Raw genomic sequence first — 19,495 nt, forward strand, 5'->3', positions numbered from 1 at the left:
ATAATGGTATCACTTCGTGAATAATTACTGAAAATTTAAGATATATACGTAGCAATAATCACATATGTGTGTGTGTTAAATACTAAAGAGTTAAATATATTATACATATGAATCACCAAGTTGACTGGGTTTGACAACACTACTCAGTTCAGTAAGGGATGATCGGGGAGTACTCGGGATTCTGTATCTCGCCTCGGTAAGGGGCCGAGTAGCGAGTACTCGTAGTAATAAGCCAACTCAGCGAGTTTTACAACACTGTTAGGGTGCAAAGTTATGCATGTATGAATTGGTAATGGTTTGACTCTTATAGACCAACTTGCATGTGGTAGAGTAGCCTTATGACATGAGAGAGAGAGAGATATAGAGAGAGTGTGTGTGTGTGTGTGTGTGAGAGAGAGAGAGAGAGAGATGTAAACACCTTTATATATAGTGGGTTTCATATCACTTATAGAAGTGTGCTTGAGAGAAGTAGTTCATAGTGACTAGTGAGTGAGATACTTATGAAGTTCTAGTCTAGTTCCCTTTTTGTTGTACATGATTTATTAAATCATACCGTTTGATATATTATGTTACTTGCCATTGAAAATTAATATTTTCATGAAATAAATAAATTCCAATTAATTTTAAGAGTTTATTGAATATTTATTAAAATCAATTTCTAATAAATAATCAATTATATCAAGTTGTTGTTAGTGTGACCTTTTGGATTATATGTTAATTAGCAATATCACTTTAATATTAAAATTAAGCATACAAGATCCTTCAATCTCATACTTGCGTAAGACTCATATTAGACTTATACAGACAGTGGTGAACGTCTAGTAACATTTCAACTCCCCTAACAATATACGATTTTGTGTAATTCTATCAATGCCTAATTACTTAGAAGGTCAAAGCTACAATTAGTGTAAAAATCAAGCTATCAGTTATCCATTTGTCATTGACATCATGTTGAACATGAGATACAGATCGCGATCAATCTCATCTAGTGTTCAACTTTTGGTAACGCACCTTAGATTTGTAACTCTCAACACATAATAGGAACAAATCCCATCTTGACTACATAAACCTCTTGTATAGTTCACACCATACTAGAAAATAGATTTCAGAAATGCCTGGTTAAGGACCTACATTTAACCATATCTAAGCACAAGACTCCCTACACTTAAGTTCCACTATGTATATCAGTTGTTAAGGATACATAGATAGTACCTTTAAATCAATTATTATTCATGATAACGATCCATGAGGTGATCTTGATGTAGGTTAGTTCAATACCAGTAATCTAACAAGTACATATGAATCTTGGTTATGAATTTTAGATGATAATGAATTTTAGAATAATAAGATTATCCATGGATTAAACATGTTAACATGGAACATAACAAGTTTTAATGTGATGGTCATATCCCTACATATCAAAACAATATCTAACAGATGTTGCAACAATGTTCCAATATCCAAATACTAAACTCAAATCAAAATCACATTTCTAGAATAATAAAGTCTTAAAGCTGAAGTGTGACCATTCATACCTAGCTCAACAAAGGTACTTTATTAATGACTCTGACTAAATTTAATTTGCGTTAATTTTGTGAATTATATCATCTCTATATTTGATTTTACTCTAATTATATTGAAATATCTTGGAGAACATGATCGGTGTTCACATAAAGTCTCTTAGCTTGATTAATATACTCTCGAAGTCACAAAGATTTATATGTGATCCTTGAATTACATAAATCAACATAGTTTTCATTGAACTCATTCATCCAATAATATTTTATTTCAACTTCTAAAGTAGTTTATTCTTATTTTGTAGTATATTGTGTCATTATGTTTTTCCTAGTCCTCATTCCAACTAAAGTTACTTTCTCATTCCATAATTAAGTCAAAATCCAATTATAATTGATAATTATATCTACCATTTTTGAAGTTAGAATCCTTTATAGCTCTTTACATAAAGATTTTGTTCTAAACTACCTATCTCATATAAATTCTCTTAGTTCTTCTTTTGTAATCTTAGAATGTTGACATTGTCATCCATTGAATTTCCCATGTATCAAATTGGTATCTCATGATATGTTCATATCATGAATATATACCAGGTCTTATGGGTAATATGGTATAGATGATAACTTTTTTGTCAAAATATAACACAAATCATTTTATCTATCTCTAACCTATCAATTAGGTCCTTTTAAGGCTAGCTCAAATTTAGTGTCATGTGATAATGCAAAAAATCCTCCAAAGGAATCTTCTATCTTGATCTCTTTCAAGATATTGTCCATACATGCATAAAGATATAAAACTTTTAGCATTCATCTTTATTTATCTCTTATAGATTTTGAATTCCAAAAAAAGTATCTTGTTTTTCTTAAGTCTTACATTTTAGAAACACATTCTGAGTCAATGTGAAAGGGCTTGTCATGGTTAGAAGGTAATTTCACATGATCAAGTACATCTCATTCATACAAGATTAGGAATAACACTATAACTCCTACTAGTTCTTTGTGAACACACATGTTCTCTTCAGTTTGATATCAAAGTACATCTTGTATTTTCATATTAAAATGATGATTCCATCCTTGAGGTGTTTGCTTTATATCTACAAGTGGATATGAAGCTCTATACATTTTATCAGGATAACATGGATTAAGAAGACCTCCAGTCTAAGCTATATAGACATCTTCAATAGGTACCTATTAAGAAAAGTGGTTTTCTTGAAATCTATTTGATATATATTATATAATAAGAATATGAATTTATAATAAATAATATCATTGTTGATCTAACCAAAGCTTTTTGAATAAGGTTTAATCATATTCAATTTCATGAGTATGATAAGTAACATAGTAAATGACACAAGTATAAGAGAATCATTTTATGAAAAGTTTTGCTAAATGGCTATAGATGTCCATGAATATGTACTCTCTCTAGTATAATCTCTTACCACTTCTAGTCTTGTTGTAGAGAGCAAGTTTAAACAATACCATACTTGATTATTATACACGGATTAATTTTGTAACATCCCGTTTAAAATAGGACGATTAAATAATAAACCCGGAACCCCAAGAAGTAATTATTATTATTATTTTATATTATTATAGCAAAAAATCGAATAATAATTAGCGGGGTGTTGGTTTCGAGGAGCCAAACGACAAGATTTGAATCTCCAGGAGTTAAAGTGTAATTTGGGAGTTATTTTGTAAAGACTTTTAGAAGACAGGGGGTGTTTGGTATTATTTGGACTTAATATGTAAGGATTTATGGAAGCAGGGGCTAAAGAGTAAATTTTAGATGAAAGTTGAAAAGGTTTTGTAGAGGAGGGTCCATTTGGTAACATAAGGACTTCAGTTGAAAATAATTTGTAGTGGGAGGGGCTGATTGGTAAGATCTTAGACTTGATTTTGAAGGGTTTTCAGAAAGCGGGGTTTAAATGGTAAATTATGGATTCATTTTGAAAAGAATAATAGAAGGAAGGACCATTTATTTTATTATAAGATAATGTAACAACCCGTTATGCTCAATTCAATAAGAGCCAAAAACTACATTTTGATCCTTATGTTTATATATATCCTCTACTATCCCAAAGGCATAATTATAACCTTATAGCTAAATATAGCCTAAATCTAAAGTGAGTTATGGTAACATAACTTAATAATAGGTAATAGTCTAAGGATTTAATTATAAAATCACTCCAAAAAGAGTTCACGGTTAAGAAAGTGACTCCAAATGGAGTTCACGTCCAATAAATAATTCACATAAGGTTCACAGCCTAAGAAGCAATTCCGAAGTGTGTTCACGGTCCAAAAGCAAATCAATAAGGGAGTTCACGGCCAAGTATGACCGTAAACGCCTCTTAATGGGCTGATAACCCCATTTCGAATCCATTAGTGGACCGTAAACATTAAAGTCCAATACCACTTCAACCGTAAACACCCCCTATATGTATGTATGTATATATATATATATATATATATATATGTGTGTATATATATATATATATATGTTTTCACCCGTGAATCAATTCATTTCTCCACTTTTCCACTGTGAACCACTCCAAAAATCCTTTCAATCTTCATCCATGAACATCCCCATTTTCTCTCAATCTGCAATATATATATATATATATATATATATATATATATATATATATATATATATATATATATATATATATATATATGTTTTCACCCGTGAATCAATTCATTTCTCCGCTTTTCCACTATGAACCACTCCAAAAATCCTTTCAATCTTCATCCGTGAACATCCCCGTTTTCTCTCAATCTGCAAGAACTTACTCCCAAAATCTTCAAATCTTCAACCAATTCACCAAGAACATTCATAATATCTTCAAATCTTTATAAATCCCCAAGATCTAACCGTGAACTCACTTGTTCAACTGTAAACCCTTATTTTCGAACCAAAAATCAATTTGCAAACATTCCAATTATTGCAATAAAATTTTGTAAGTATTCTTTATTTAATAATTATTTAACACATTATTTAAAATAATTTATAATTAATTTAAATACGACATCAAATATAATTATTTTTAGGATAACATTATTCGCACGTACACTTACCTGGGGATCGTCTCTACAACTAGCTAATTCAACTTAACGCACACTCAAGGTGAGTTCATACCCCTAAGTTTTCAATATTTTTCCATGTTCATAGGGGGGGGGGTACAAGTACAACACAATTAAATTTGTGTAAACATCCAAACGATTTCAAATGATTTCCAACGATTTCAAATTGTTACAAAAAAATTCAAATGATTTTAAACAAATTCAATCAGTTGCAACCATTGTTCTCACAGTAACATAATTTTATATATAGTCTTACAAACTTTTAATCCTTTGTAACATGCTGAGCAAATGAAAACTTTTTAGAGTAATCACATTTCAAATGGATCATACTTATAAACTACAATAGGTATAGTTTATGGAACACCGACATCATATTTACAAAATACAGAGATACAAAGTATAATTGGTATAGTTTATGGAACATAAGTATTATATTATTAAGTACAAGTTTTATCACAGTAACGAACATGTAAACTATATTAGGTATAGTTTATGGAACATACGGTTATTGATTTCAAAGGATTTTCAGATATTCTACACTTAACCGTCGATATAGCTTTGTGAGATAACGTATTCAAGTACTTATTTAAGTGCCAACATAAGTCCTGACCTTAATAACCAGAGTCCCCTGGAGGTAGAACGTAAGCTTGTGTATAGATCTACACGGGACTAACAATCCTGCACCAGAGTTGCTTGCAACAGCTAGGCCGGCGGGCCTGTGGTGACAAATGTCATGAACGATTTTTCGACGGTTGAACAACGTCGAGTCAGGCCATCCGTTGTATTAGTATGGTTATGCGAACTCACAATTTGGCATCGAATAACACGATTAATGTATGAATAAGTAAACCACTTCGCATAGTTTTATTTAAATAATAAGGCTATAGAACATTATTTTATAAGTATCACTGGGGAATCCATAGGGTTTTAAACATAAGTACAAATACAAAAGGCTATTCCAACACAGAGAAAACCTACATTCATGGTTTCATGCGATATAAAACTACCTTTTTACAAAGTACGATAATATTCACACGTTTCGAGTATAATAGATTACAACACAAAATATACGATTTTCTAGGAAAACATACTTACATTTTCTAGGAACAAATTGATGGATTTCAATTACAAACATAGTTACATTTTCAAGGAACAAATTGATGGTTTTCAATTTCAAACATACTTATGAACTCACCAACTTAAATGTTGATACACTTTCAAAATCACTTGTATTCTCAGGGAACCGATAAGACAGGTACACCCGCATGCTTTTGAGTAGACGGAGCGTTTAGTGTCATGTCTTTTAATACTTTTGCTATACGTTTTGATGACATACAAACTATGTATTTAACAGATGTAAATACTTTACCTTATCAATATAATGGTTGTGTTTTGCTTTGATTCCTATTATACAATTATTGTGATATTGTACATGACATCCTCCGCCACCGAACGTTTCTGTCGTTCCGGTTTAGGGGTGTGACAAATTGGTATCAAAGCATTGTTTATAGTGAACTAAGGATATCAAACCTTACATGGTATACAACTATAAACACTAAGGGACCGGAGCGCTCTGAACTAATATTATACTTTTAAAATCTAAGTATTTTATAAAAAGTATACAAGTATACATACATACCAGAAATAGTATCACAAGAAGAACAAAATGAAAGTATTTAGATGTTGGACACTGTGGTTAAACCTGGACAGTTATGTAATCATATCTGGGATAAATATAGCCTGATCAACTATATTTATTGGAGATACGACCAACATGTGTTTGGGAGTGATAATGGTGTTGCAACAAGTCTAAAACTTACCAAACTCTATACAAAGCGAACAATAGAACTGAACAACTAAAATACTATATGAGTATTTTATAGCACTATAATACTAGAGCCAAACACATTAAAACAAAGAAATCTTAAGGATATATCTATAATTGATAGGTGTATACATATAAATCATATATAAAGAATATTTTATAGACTTAGAATAGGTGATTTAACTTTACTTCATGTCCCTTGTTTGGTTGTGGACTTAGAGTAGGGTCACTTAATCGAAGGTATATTTGGTCTTAGTTATATATAATTTGTGTACACTATGTGATTATAGAGGGATCAAGCATAAATCACATTATACAAATTTCATTCCAAGTGTTGCTATAAATTTCATGGTGATTGTTTACTTGTATTAAGTGGACTGCCACTGTAAATCGCTTAATAGAACACTATAACTATCAGAATAAGATATACCATGTTCAATATCACTTGACTTATGACCACCATAGAGGACTTATCATCATTTTCTAGTAAATTATTTTAGTGAAAGATGCCTCCGAAGAAGTCCAACAGGAAGAACAACAACCCTCCAACGATTGCACCACCACCGCCACCTCCCTAATACGATTCTGCTGTGTTCCAAGCAGTAGTAACCGCTGCAGTGGCAGAAGTTATGACAAAAAATAAATGCGAGTGGCACTAGCGGGGCCGGTAGTGGCGCCAACCCATCCAACCAAGGAGATAGTCGTGGAAAACTGAGGGAGTGTTCCTACAAAAACTTCACTAACGCCAAACCTCGGTCTTTAGATGGCATTGGAGGAGTCATTTCCTTGACTTGTTGGTTCGAGAAGACCGAATCAATCTTTTTTAGATATATGTGTGCCCCGAGTCGAGCAAAGTAAAATTTGCTACATACACATTCACTAATAGAGCACTAATTTGGTGGAATAGCCAAGTTAAATCCCTAGCTCTCCAGGTAGCTAATGCTATGAGTTGTGATGATTTAACGAAACTGATGCAGGTTGAATACTACATGCGGGGTGAGATGAAAAAGCTGGAGCAGAAGCTCTGGAATCTAAAGCTGAAGGGTTCTGACATCGCTGCTTACACTGATAGGTTAAGTGACCTGGATCTTCTGTGTCTTGGGATGGTCACCCCGGAGAGCAAGAATGTGGAGAGGTACATATGGGGATTGGCACCCCCAACTCAAGGGAATGTCTTAGCTGCTAAACAACTCACATTCGATAGTTCCAAGCATCTAGAACAGACCTTAGTGGATCACAGGGATAGCCACGACCCCGCAGTAGCCACTCTCGAACCATCGAAAGAAGGTAGTGGAAAGAAAAAGTTATGGAACAAACACAAGGGCCAATCTTTGCAAAATCCCTCAAAGAAACAACAAACAGTGGCAGTCCATGTTGCTACCATTCCTGCTGTTGTTCCTGCTACTCCAACACCTCCCAATCGATATGTTGGAACCCTCTTGTCATGTAACAAATTTAATACCACAAAATAGGAGCTTGTAGAGAAATGTTCTGCAAGAACTGCAACAGAAAAGGGCACCGCCCGTTTCTGTAGGACGCCCATGCAACTGACCAACCAGGTCACTAGCGGAGGGGTAAGCCAATCTTGCTATGGATGTAGTGAGACAGAGCACTACAAGAGGGATACCCTAAAGCAACACTGCTAGCAACACAGGGAGGATGCTAGCCATGGGCCAAGAGGAGGTAGTTGAAGATCCTACCTTAGTCACGGGTACGTTCCTCCTCGACAGCTCTTATACATGCATTCTCTTTGATAGTGGTGTGGAGATGAGTTTTCTTAGTCACAAATTCAAACACTTACTCAAACAAAAATCCCAACCACTGAACGAAATATTCACCATCGAGATGGCTAACGGGAAGAAAGAGAGAACTAATGACGTATTCATAGGATCCTCCCTCACTCTAAATGACTATTCCTTTTCAGTCAAACTTATGCTAGTCTCCATAAGGAGCTTTGATGTCATCATTGGCATGGATTGACTAAGTCCTAATCGTGCTGATATTCTTTGCTATGAAATAGGCATTTGCCTCAATCTGCCAAACGGCAAAGCCCTTGTTATCTATGGCGATAAACTCAGCATGAACCTTTGCCCAAAAATACCTGTGAAAGGAGTGTCATGCATTCGTATCTCATATAGTTAATGAAAAAGAAGAAGTTAAAGACCTAGAGAGCATCCCCGAAGTCCACAACTTTCCTGAAATCTTTCGCGAAGATCTTCCAGGAGTCCCTCTCGAATGCCAAGTCGAATTCCAAATAGACCTGATTCCTGGAGCTACCCCCATAGCTAAATCCCCTTATCATCTAGCATCGGCAGAAATGTAGGAATTATCCAGCCAGCTAAACGAACTGCTCAGAAAAGGATGCATTAGACCAAGCTTCTCATCCTGGAGAGCACCTATCTTGTTCGTGAAGAAGAATGATGGATCTTTCCGAATGTGCATAGACTACCGCAAGCTAACGAAACTCGCTATTAAAAATCGCTACCCATTACCCAGAATAGAAGACCTCTTCGACTAACTCCAAAGAGCAAGCTACTTCTCAAAGATATACCTGAGATCAGGGTACCATCAATTACGAGTCCAAGAGAGTGATGTTCCTAAGACAGCTTTCTGAATATGATATGGTCACTACGAGTTTGTAGTAATGCCCTTTGGTCTAACCAACGCACCCGTTATATTCATGGACTTCGTGATAGTATTCATAGACAATATACTTATCTATTCACGGAGCGAGGATGAACAAATTCAACACATAAGACAAGTTCTAGAAACACTGAGGGCAACAAAGCTTTATGCAAAATTCTCTAAGTGCGAGTTTTGGATTAAGAAGGTAACTTTCTTGGGTCACGTGGTTAGCGAAGAAGGCATACATGTGGACCCTTCCAAAATAAAGGCAATCGAGAATTGGTTGGTACCTAGAACGGCCATAGAAATCCGTCAATTCTTGGGTCTTGCTGGCTACTATCGCAGATTTATACAGAACTTCTCTAGAATTGCTAAACCCCTTACTACCCTGACTCAGAAGGGTGTAACCTTTAGTTGCGGAGAAAAACAAGACACTGTGTTCCAAAACTTGAAGAAAGCCTTGTGCATCGCACCTATCTTGTCTCTTCCAGAAGGTATAGAGGACTTCATTGTATACTACAATGCATCTAATCAGGGGCTAGGCTGTGTGCTGATACAGTGGGGAAAAGTTATTGCTTACACCTCGAGATAGCTTAAAGCACACGAAGTCAACTACACAACTCACAATCTTTAGTTAGGAGTAGTGGTCTTTGCTCTAAAAATCTAGAGACATTACATTTATGGTACCAAGTGCACTATCTTCACCGACCACAAAAGCCTTCAACACATCTTTGATCAGAAGGAACATAACATGAGACAGCGGAAATGGGTAGAGCTACTCAATGATTACGAGTGCGAAATTCGCTATCATTCGGGTAAAGCTAATGTAGTAGCTTATGCCCTTAGTCGAAAGGAGTACTCAAGCCGTAGGGTGAATTCACTAACAATGATAATCCATTCCCATCTGTCCACACAAATCAAAGAGGCTCAGCTAGAAGCCTTAAAACCAGATAATGTGGCGAAAGAAGCCTTAAGGGGAAATAGAGAAGAACTTTGAGATCAAGGGAGATGGAGTTCGTTATTTCATGGACCGGATCTGGACCCCAAATTTCAGTGGTTATAGATATTTTGTCATGAATGAAGCCCACAAAACTCAATACTCCGTCCACCTATGTTCAGAAAAGATGTATCTGGATCTCAAGAAACTCTATTGGTGGCCAAACATGAAAGTAGAGATTTCTACCTATGTGGGAAAGTGTCTAACTTGTGCCAAAGTAAAGGTAGAATATAAAAAGCCTTCAAGCTTACTTCAACAATCAGAAATCCCTGAGTGGAAGTGGGAGCGGATCACAATGGATTTCATTACCAAGTTTCCTAAGATGTCGGGTGGTCATGATACTATCTGGGTAATCGTCGACAGATTAACCAAATCCACCCACTTCCTGCCAATCAAAGAAACAGACAAAATGGAGAAAGCTAACTAGAACATACATCTAAGAGGTAGTACGACTGCACGGTGTGCCTATATCTATTATCTCAGATAGAGATAGTAGCTTCACCTTGTGATTTTGGCAGTCACTTTAGAAGGCTCTTGAAACTAAGCTGGACATGAGCACAACTTACCATCCTCAAACTGACAGGCAGTGTGAGAGATAATTCAAACGGTAGAAGAAATCCTGTGAGCCTGTGTGATCGACTTTGATAAAGCATGGGACACGCATTTTCCACCGGTCGAGTTTTCATATAACAACAGTTATCACACCAACATCAAGGCTGCTCCATTTGAAGTCCTCTATGGCCGTAAGTGCAACTCCCCTTTGTGCTGGACTGAGGTGGGTGACACATAGCTACCTAAAGGGAAAGTTCATGATAGCACTCTCATTCACCCGAAAATTATTCGAGAAACCAATGAAAACATTGTACAAATCCTTGAACATTTGAAAGCCTCAAGAGATTGATACAAGAGCTAGCAGATAGGAGACAAATACCCTTGGAGTTCCAATTGGTGATCGCGTTCTGTTGAAGTTCTTACCCTGGAAGGGCATGAGACGCTTCAAAAAGTGTGGGAAGCTAAATCCAAGGTACATTGGGTCATTCAAGATCCTCGGTAGGTTCGGCCCTGTGTCAAAATTCGTTTACCACAAGAGCTTAACAATGTACACCCTGTCTTCGATGTGTCAAATCTAAGGAAGTTTCTATCTGACGAGACTCTTGTGATTCCGCTCGATGAAATCGAGATAAACGAGATCCTTAACTTCATGGAAGAACCAGTAGAGATCATGGATAGGGAAGTTAAATGAACGAAACAAAGTCGCATACCGATAGTGAAGGTTCGCTGGAATGCCAAGGATGGCATTAAATACTTGGGAGCGAGAAGACCATATGCAACAAAAGTACCCGCATCTTTTCCTTAGTCCATGATGTACTCGCTATAGCAAGAATTTCGGGAAGAAATTCCCTTTAACGGGGTGATAATGTAACAACGCATTATTCTCAATTCATTAAGAGCCAAAAACTACATTTCGATCCTTATGTTTGCATATATCCTCTACTATCCCAAAGGCATAATTATAAGCTTATAGCTAAATATATCCTAAATCTAAAGTGAGTTATGGTATTATAACTTAATAAAAGGGAATAGTCTAAGGATTTAATCATTAAATCAACTCCAAAAAGGAGTTCACGGTGAAGAAAGTGACTCAAATGGAGTTGACGGCCCAGAAATAATTCACATAAGCTTTACGGCCAAAAAATAATTCATGTAACAGCCTAATAAGCAATTCCAAAGTGTGTTCATGGTCCAAAAGCAAATTAATAAGGGAGTTCATGGCCAAGTATGACTGCGACCACCTATTAATGGGCCGAAAACCCCATTTTAAGTCCATTAGTAGACCATAAACACTAATGCCCAATACCACTTCAACCGTAAACACCCCTATATTTGTTTTCCCCCGTGAATCGATTCATTTCTCCATTTTTCCACATTGAACCACTCCAAAAATCCTTTCAATCTTCATCTGTGAACAACCCCATTTTCTCTCAATCTTCAAGAGTTTACGCATGGAATCTTCAAATCTTCAACCAATTCAACAAGAACATTCATAATATCTTCAAATATGCATAAATCCCCAAGATCCAACCGTGAACTCACTTTTTCAACTGTAAACCCATTTGTTCCAACCGTAAACCCTTATTTTCCAACCATAAATATTTTTGCAAATATTCCAATTATTCCAATAAATTATTGTAAGTATTCTTTACTTAATTTCTTATTTAGCACATTATTTAAATTAATTCATAATTAATTTAATTATGATGTTGAATATAATTATTTTTAGGATAACATTATCCGTGCATACAGTTACCCGGGGATCATGTCTACAACTCGCTAATTCAAGTTAACGCACATTCAAGGTTTGTTCATACACCTACGTTTTCAATGCTTTTCCATGTTTTTAGGGGTGGGAGGGGGGGAATACAAGTACAACACAATTAAATTTGTGTAAACATCCAAAAGATTTCAAACTGTTACAAACAATTTCAAATGACTTTAAACGATTTCAATCGGTTGCAACCATTGTTCTTACAGAAACATACTTATATATATATATATATATATATATATATATATATATATATATATATATATTGTTACAAACTCTTAATCCTTCATAACATGCTGAGCAAAGGAAAACATTTTAGAGTAATCACATTTTAAATGGATCATACTTATAAACTATAATAGGTATAGTTCATGGAACAACGACATCATATTTGCAAAATATAGAGATACAAAAATAACAAACATATAAACTATAATTGGTGTAGTTTATGGAACATTATCATATAAACTATGTATTGAACATATGTAAATACTTTATCTAATTAATGTAATGGTTGTGTTTACTTTGAATCCTATTATACAATTCTTGTGATAATATACATGACGTCCTCCGCCCCCGAACGTTTACTCCGTTCCGGTTTCGGGGTGTGACAGATAAAGCTTAAAGAGATCAGGGTATAAAACCCAGCATCACTTGTCCAACCCTAACCCTAATTGATGCTTTAGCCGTCACCTATCTTTCTCCATTGTCCAGCCGACCACCACCCGACCTCCTTGCGGTTCTGATCAACCAAGACCCCCGATAACAACTACACGATCGGAGATGTTAAATACTAATGTTGGGGAAAGTGTTGTTGCCCTTCTCGGAAGCATATTATCCGTTATTCTATTCCGCCGCCATGCCCAGTCTTCTGGTCAGTTGTGGCTGCCAAATGATTTTCGTTCCTAGTCGAAGACGTTGCTGTCGGTGCGTGCCGTCAGCCTCCCAACGTCGCCGCAGCTCTAATCATCGATAAGCGCCATCGGACTTCTTCCTTATCATTCGACTACCACCATTCTCAATTTCATTCTGACATTGCGTTTGCTGCTACCACCCTTCCAGAGCCTTCTCAGCCACCTCCTTACCAATAGATTGTAGGAGCCACCACCCTCGCTGTAGAGACAGTAAACCACCAGCCATTATCGCCGTGAGTGCTGCTAATGAAGACGAGGACCATTAGCGGGTCCGTTCCTCTGCTGCCAGTATTTTCGTTCAAGGTAGCCATCGATGTGGTGGAGTTTCGCCACCGCTAGCCACTACTGTTGCTGCTAGTGTTGCTACCGTCGTGCTACCCTTTTTTTGCCTCCACCTGCCATTGTGGGTGGTGGTTGTGTATGTGTTTTGGTGTTTCTGCGAGTGTGTTGTGATGCTTTAGAGCTACATGAGTGTTTCTTGGCCGGAGATCCGAAGAAAAACCCAACCACCACCACCATGAGATCGTGGTTGCCACTTTCTACCACCGCTTGCCGCCACATGGTGGTAGTGTGTGTATTTTATTGGGTGTTTATTTTTGAGGTATTATGTGTATTATTGTAATTGGTAATTGAAATAATCAAGAAAACTCATAACCACCATCATAAGGTGGTGGCTATCGCCACCAGTCGCCGTGTTGGGTGGCGGTGTGCTTTTTATTGTGTTAGACTACTTTTGGGGTGTTTGGACACAATTAGACCAGAGTCATAACCACCACCACGAGGTGGTGGCCACTGCCGTTGACCACCACTACCCGAGGTGATAGTGGATGGTGCCTGACTTGTTTAATTCTAATGGGCCCAATGAATCCCTAATTGATCTAAAAGCCTAACTAGTAGACTAATTGGCTAGTATTTGAGTTGGAAACCATAATTAGGGTTGGGAGTACCCTAATGTCATGAAACCGTAATTTTGAGAATTTGATAGGGACCCACACTGGAACTATTTATTAGACTGGAAATGTTAATTAATAATCATTTGCAATTAACGTAAGACAATATTGGACTTAATGGATTAAGTCCTTAACGGGTTAAGTTAGAAACACTTAACCTTCATCCTCATTTCATGTGAACACCCTAATTTTACTTGGGCCTTGAGTTGGGACTTTCCATTGGGCTTTGCTGATTGGGCTATCCAAGAACAAGTAAATAAACTAAAATATTTAGATGGACTTTAGGATAAGGCCTAATTTGGAAACTTGAGCCATAGGTGGGCCATAATTGAGCCTTGATGATTATGAGATATTGGACCATTGGAATACCAATAGTTTGGACTAGGATAAATGTATAGGCCTTAAGGTAAGACCATGTAGAGGTATGGGCTCAATTTAGAAAATTGGGCCATATGTTGGGATTTAGCCCATTACATAACTTTTGGGCCTTTGGAGTGTGAGTTGGACCTCAGGCTTGGAACCCAATTATTAATTGGGTATTGTTTGATGTTGACAGTTTGGGAACCTATCATCCAGCAACTAGGATTTTTCCTGCAGGACCTCAGCAGTGTGAGGTGAGTTGTCCTCACTATACTAACAAGGTCGAAGTCACAAATGCCTACCCACTAGCATTGATCATTTGGTAAGGGATGATCTAGGGACTATATATAGTCATGTATGATAGACCGAGGACCGTTGATCTAAGCTCTCTTTCCTGTTCCTTGTTTGGTTGTGGTTTACGAGTTGGATCACATGTCCAGGTGACTATCTTACCTCTAAGTATATACGGTTAGGCATTCCTTAGATTATTAATATTAAGTATGTTGTTATGCTATGTCAATGATCTGTTAGATCGGTATACATGTTATAGGATGATTGTTATGTTAGTGATTTCTAAAGATCGGTATCCTGGTTATAGGATGGTTGTTATGTTAGTGATAGATTAGATTGGTATCCTTGTTATATGATGGTTGCCATGTTAGTGATCTGTTCGATTTGTATGACTACATGTACAAGATAGCTAGCATTTGATATTTATGAGCACATGTCTATTTGATTGGGGGTGGGGTTAAGGCGGTCCTGCTTTGTGCTGAAGTCCAACATACCCAGGGTGGTCCAGATAGACTGAAGGCCCTACAAGGGGGTTCAGTCAGGCAGAAGGACCGACAAGCGGTCTGCATAGGTTGCAGGCCCTACGAGGCGGTCCACATGTATTGAAGGCTCGAAGAGTAGTCCAGATAGGCTGAAGGCCTGTCAGGCAGTCCAGTCAGGCTGAAGGCTCATTATGCATGTTGTTTGCTTATATGTTATTGATATGTTTTATGGCGTTGGTATTTTGGGGGTAACTCACTAAGCCTTCGAGCTTACATTTATCAATTATTGTTTCAGGTATTTCTAATGATTGCGGGAAGGTGAAGGCATGATCGTACAACTCCTCATATTTCATGATTTTATGATTTGATTCTGGGATACTCTGACATTATACTATTTTGAAAAAAAAGTTTTGTAATATTCATTGGTTTTGAAATGTTTTAAAAGTTTAAAAGTTTATCAGATTTGAGATCTGATATGGCATTTGGGTAGTTGATGGATTTCCTAGAAACCATCAAGAAGATCTCATCAATGAAAGATTCCATATTTCTCAAGTCATACATTACTTTAACATTAATGCTAACAATTTGTGTTAATGAATAGTTATTATCCAAGTTTAACAATTCCTTGTTGAAACTAGTGCCAACTATTATTACATCATGTTATGGTTCTTGAGTTGCTTCAAGCTCCATGTGTGTCCTACTTGCTTTGTCATTAGAACTTGACTTTCTGCTAACTTAGATTTCATAAGAATAAGAAAACTTATTATTGGTAGGGTTTTATATAATAATCTAAGACACATTTAGAGCATTATATAAATATATATTTAGTAGATGTTGGGTTTAGAAGCTTAGTCCAACATAGGCTTCAAATCTAGTAAAAATTAAATAAGATGGGATGGAACACTTCATATTCCGCTTTCATTATTGGATGTATTGAAGTTGAAACATAAAGTAAATGTGATTTCTTCACCGTCTGGACCTGTTCACACTAGGCCATCTCCAGATCCTTCTATGTTGGAGGCTCCATTGTGTAAAGTATCCATAGGTTTTGCGATGAATCTCCCTAGGGCTACTGATATGGGCATATTTAGTTATAAAATTCATGCATTATCTTAATACTTTATGTTAATTTTATCTCATTTAATGAACAAAAGGTGCTTAATTAGCTTAAATATTTCATTTTCAGTAACAAAGACATGCTCGGATGGAAAAGGAAGCGGAACTGGCGATTGGACGCTTGGATCTTGGATTTTGAAGAAAGAAGGATGTTGCTGGACAACTTGACCCCTCGTCAGTGTTTTGGCCATATCTCATGAACCGTAACTCTGATCGACAAGATTCAAAATGTTCTGAAAAGTAGACACAATTTCGGACGACTTTCGTGTTTTGAGAAAATGCTGATTCGAAACGTACTCGGCGAGTAGGGCCGATTACTCGCCGATTTGGTCAGAAATTTCGCGATTCTGGACGCGCTGACTTGCCGTACACGGGTTTTAAGTGATGGACTTGCCGAGTAGGTCACTAGACTCGCCGAGTAGCCCCTGTTTTGTAAAAATCTATATAAAGGGACTTTCAGATCGATACCCTAGGATATAGATGAACCCTTGGAGGCCAATTGTCGACTAAAGGTGCTGCTGGAGCGTGGGAAGCAAGGGAATCAACCCTACATTCAATTTTAAGGAGAATCAAGTCAAAATCAATTTTACTCTTACCTAATCTCTTGTTTGAACTATGTTTTTACCAATTGATTTCGTTTTTGTGCTTGTTTCTGCTGTAATCATGAGCTAAAAACTCATAACTTCTGTTTGGGTAGACAATTTTGTGAACATGGATTGATTATTTGAGTAGGATTAATTTTGATTGGTAATTATGTTTTGTTAAGCTTGTTAAAGAACCTTATGTGTTAACAATAACTATTCTTCTGTTAATAAATTAGTAATTAAGTTGTATGAACATCTCTTAGTTGCTAATTTCATATGATTTATGTGACCACATAGTTGTATGTCTAGGAATAACGAATGTGAAATTAGAATTAACTTGAAGTTAGGTAAGTTAATGTGTGAGCTTGTGTGATACACCATCAACAAGAGGTTAATTGAATCACTAATTTGATTAACTATTACAAGTCTTATTTAACCCGAATCAATAACTAGGAAATCCGTTGATTTAGACAACTAGCCACTGCTTGAGTTAATTTGTTTCCTAAGGATTAGTAATAGCGAACGTGGAACTAATCATCTTAGTCGGTAGCTAATGAAGAATTAATCCGATACATCGAAATCATCCATGAGAACAAATGAGTCGAACCTAAACAGAAGTCCTCTTTATTATTGAATTTAGTTGATTTTTATTTGCTTAGCTCTTAGTTTCTTAGTTTAAGTTTTAGTTAATTGTTTAAGTTTCTAGTCTTGCTAAACTAGAGAAAACCCCCTTTCTATTATTTGTTTTATTTAGATAATATTAGCATTTATTTTAATTGTTTACCGTTCCCTGTGTTCGAAACCCTACTTGCTTGAACTATATTACTAATCGATAGGTACACTGCCTTTCGTGTGTTTATTTTGTGTCTAAGTTAGTAGGATTAAAACTAGTTGGTTTCACACACATCAGCTAGCAATTTACCATTTAGGCCTTGCATTTCTTTCAGCTTTTTTTAGTACTTTGCTTTCAGTGACATCTTTAATCTAGTCAAGACCTGGTTGGATATCGTGGTTGGTAATACAGTAGCCCAGGAATTAACCTTCTTCTGCACCAAGGTGTATTTGGCGAGGTTTAGTTTCATTCTGGTTTTAGCTAGCGTTTGGAATGTTTATTCAATATCCAACAATAGTGTATCATTGTTCGTGCTTTTTGTCAACATATTGTCAATGTAGACTTATACATTGCTGCTTATTTGGACTTTGAAAATGTTATCCATAAGGGTTTGGTAATAGGGGTGAGTTAAAAAACTAGAAAATCGGATCGGAACGGGAACCAGTATAATCGGAAAATGCTTAAACGTTTCGGGTATTGGGTCTAAAATCTTGTCTTATCTTGGTTCCAGGTATTACAGGTATAGGTACATGTACGAATCCGGGTATTTTTTGACTTAGAACTGGATTTGTGAAAAAGTCGAAACCTGGTTTAATGGACCGTAACTAGTTTAGTAGGCCATGGAACCGGAAATTGAAGGGTTATCAAAAAATACGCCTATTGATTCAATTCTCAAAAATGTCTTATTCTATTACGTAATTTTTTCCTTTTTTTCTTTTATGCATTGTTGCTGCATTTTTAGTTAGATTTAAACCGTAATACCTGCTTGGTTATGAGTCCGTTTGAGGTGATTTTTTGTAAAAAAAAAATTGTAGTTTCCTATTTGTAAAGAGTTATAAACTCTAAAAGCAGCTTATTTCATGTGTATTGAGTCTCTTGCTGTGCTATTTGATCGATAGATTCTAAACAGATAAACAAGAATAAATCAATCAAAGAACACAAGAATGGATCAAAAGATGTTGAATGATTAATATCTCACACCTCAAAAGAGATTCATGAAGAACTTCGACTGTAGAGGTGTGCTTCGGGTTACAATGTAAAAGCTATTAATAAGAACGTTAACCCCAAAGCTATACATGCATGCATAATATATAAGCAAAACTTAATGCTTAAACCACGGTTGGACAGGCTCAAACCGGGTAATCAAATATTAACATTAAGCCCATATGAAGCAACAATCTAGACCCAACAATCTCCCCCTTTGCATCAATAAAGGCAAGAGATTAGTTTGGTAGAGAAAGAGTAGATTTGTTCACTGTCTTGAACACCTTCGGTATAATGGCCAAAAGAGTGTGATGAAAATTTATATATCACTGAAGCATGTCAGAGAAGTTTTTCTTATCCAAATCGCTGTTCTGTTTACATCTGTGAGTTATGTCAAGTACATGCTCCAATCAGGAAGTAGAGAACAGATGTTGATCAACTAGAGCGAAAAGGAATTTTTCACCTTTGCCTCTTGTGAACATAACAGTGTGATGTGTTGGATCAATCTTGCCCATCTTCATTTTATTAAGATCACTTGGCTTCCCAATGGGCTTCACGGTCAGTTTCTTCCTCAAAACGTTTGCAACTTCCTGATCCATCTTAGCAACTTCGTG

The sequence above is a fragment of the Lactuca saligna genome, chromosome 4 (genome assembly GCF_052625555.1).
Source record: "Lactuca saligna cultivar CGN05327 chromosome 4, ASM5262555v1, whole genome shotgun sequence".
In the NCBI taxonomy this organism is placed as follows: Eukaryota; Viridiplantae; Streptophyta; class Magnoliopsida; order Asterales; family Asteraceae; genus Lactuca; species Lactuca saligna.